The sequence below is a fragment of the Calliphora vicina genome, chromosome 3 (assembly GCF_958450345.1).
Source record: "Calliphora vicina chromosome 3, idCalVici1.1, whole genome shotgun sequence".
NCBI classification, from domain to species: Eukaryota; Metazoa; Arthropoda; class Insecta; order Diptera; family Calliphoridae; genus Calliphora; species Calliphora vicina.
This window is the reverse complement of record NC_088782.1, coordinates 118,271,043-118,273,922: the sequence shown is the minus strand read 5'-3', so window position 1 is coordinate 118,273,922 and position 2,880 is coordinate 118,271,043.

Genomic DNA, 2,880 nt, shown 5'->3' with positions numbered 1-2,880 from the left:
CTAGTTCAGTTCTAGTTCAGTTCTAGTTCAGTTCTAGTTCAGTTCTAGTTCAGTTCTAGTTCAGTTCTAGTTCAGTTCTAGTTCAGTTCTAGTTCAGTTCTAGTTCAGTTCTAGTTCAGTTCTAGTTCAGTTCTAGTTCAGTTCTAGTTCAGTTCTAGTTCAGTTCTAGTTCAGTTCTAGTTCAGTTCTAGTTCAGTTCTAGTTCAGTTCTAGTTCAGTTCTAGTTCAGTTCTAGTTCAGTTCTAGTTCAGTTCTAGTTCAGTTCTAGTTCAGTTCTAGTTCAGTTCTAGTTCTAGTTCAGTTCTAGTTCAGTTCTAGTTCTAGTTCAGTTCTAGTTCAGTTCTAGTTCAGTTCTAGTTCAGTTCTAGTTCAGTTCTAGTTCAGTTCTAGTTCAGTTCTAGTTCAGTTCTAGTTCAGTTCTAGTTCAGTTCTAGTTCAGTTCTAGATAAGTTCTAGTTCAGTTCTAGTTCAGTTCTAGTTCTAGTTCAGTTCTTGGACATATAAAGAATGAACGATCTTGGACTGACTTTAAACAATCAATAATACCGTTAAAGAGGGCTTCTATTCTAATTACAATCCAAATTTCACAACAAATTTTCTGCTAAATATTTCATTTAAAAACATAGCTAATTGTCTAAATATTTCTCCTTTACAACACTAACAAGTGGCACCTTTGACGCTTAAAGCAACAACAGCCACACAGACCCTTGTGCAACATGCTCTTGCAACATCAAAAGCAACATATTCTTAAAAAGCTCAAGGATACTTTTCATAGACTAAGATTAGGAGAACTAAAATTAAAATAAAAATAAATTTAATTGGCTGGCAACTTGCAACAAAACTAAAACATAAATTTACCATATACCAGCGAGAAATATTTAAATATTTAAAATACATTTTTGTTGTTATCTTTTAGAAATGCCAGTTCTCCCCATCCTTAAAGCCTGTAGCAACGACAGGGCAATGGCTGTTTCACTTGGGATAATTATAATTAATATTGATTAATGGCTGTTATAATTGGAAAGTTAAAAAGGATTTAAACGAGTTGCAACAGCAGCAGCAGCATTAGCTGTCTATATTTAAAGCAGTCAAGACAAATGTGAGTGAGTAGCTTAGTTTCTATATGTTTGTATTAACTTGTATGCAAGTACTTGAACAAGTATTTTTGAATTTAGCTCTACAACTTGAAATATTTATTTTAATTTTAATGATGAAGTATTTTTTGAGGCAGAAGTTGTTATTGATGATGCTGATGTTGACTAAATCAGCTATTTAGAAACAACCTATCAACTGCTGTCAACTTGTTGTGACAGCAGAGAAATTTTAGTTTTATAAATTGAATTATAAAAAACAAAATAAGACACTTTTCTATAGGAAAAATAACTTTACAAAACTGTTTTCTATAGCGAAAACTGTCTATGCCAATTAGTACTTTATTTAGTACTTTTTAAAAATTGTATATGTACTTTTAAGTACAAAAATACGAACAAATTATTTTTAACCTAATTTTAAAACAATTTTTTTCATATTTGGTACTTTTTGGTGTACGGTACTTAATTTAGTACCCTGTAAAATTTAGTACTTTTATGTAAAAAAGTACCAAAATCAATATTTAAGTAAATAACTATTAATAAGTTGTAAAAATTTAATTCTTTTAATTTTTACAACATTTTGCAAAAAAGTACTTAATTTAGTACTTTTTGAAAATTGTGTACTTTTGAACAAAAAATACGAAAAAAATTTTTTTAAATAAATAATTCAGTATAAAGCAAATATTAAAACAATTTTTTTCATATTTGGTACTTTTTGGTGAACGGTACTTAATTTAGTACTTCATAACATTTAGTACTTTTATGTAAAAAAGTACCAAAATCCAATTTTAAGTAAATAATTAAATTCTATTAATTTTTAAAAAATTTTGCAAAAAAGTACTAATTTAGTACTTTTTAAAAATTGTGTACTTTAGGTACAAAACTTACGGGAAAAGTATTTTTCAATAAATAATTCTGTATAAAACAAATATTAAAACAATATTTTTCATATTTGGTACTTTTTGCTAAAAGGTACTTTATTAAGTACCCTATAAAATTTAATACTTTTATGTAAAAAATTAACAAAATCCAATTTTTAAGTAAATTACTCTTTATGGGTTAAAAAATTTAATTCTTTTCATGTTTACAACATTTTGCTAAAAAGTACTTAATTTAGTACTTTTTACTTAGTATAAAGCAAATATTAAAACAGTTTTTTTCATATTTGGTACTTTTTGGCGAACGGTACTTTATTTAGTACCCTGTAAAATTTAGTACTTTTATGTAAAAAATTACCAAAATCCATTTTTGAAGAAAATAACTCTTAATAAATTATAAAAATTAAATTCTATTCATTTTTAAAACATTTTGCAAAAAAGTACTAATTTAGTACTTTTTAAAAATTGTGTACTTTAGGTACAAAACTTACGGGAAAAGTATTTTTAAACAAATAATTCAGTATAAAGCAAATATTAAAACAATTTTTTTCATACTTGGTACTTTTTGCTAAAAGGTACTTTATTTAGTACCCTATAAAATTTAGTACTTTTATGTAAAAAAGTACCAAAATCCAATTTTAAGTAAATAACTCTTAATATGTTATAAAAATTAAATTCCATTAATTTTTAAAACTTTTTGCAAAAAAGTACTAATTTAGTACTTTTTAAAAATTGTGTACTTTAGGTACAAAACTTATGGGAAAAGTATTTTTAAATAAATAATTCAGTATAAAGCAAATATTAAAACAATTTTTTTCATATTTGGTACTTTTTGCTAAAAGGTACTTTATTTAGTACCCTATAAAATTTAGTACTTTTATGTAAATAAGTATCAAAATTCAATTTTTAGT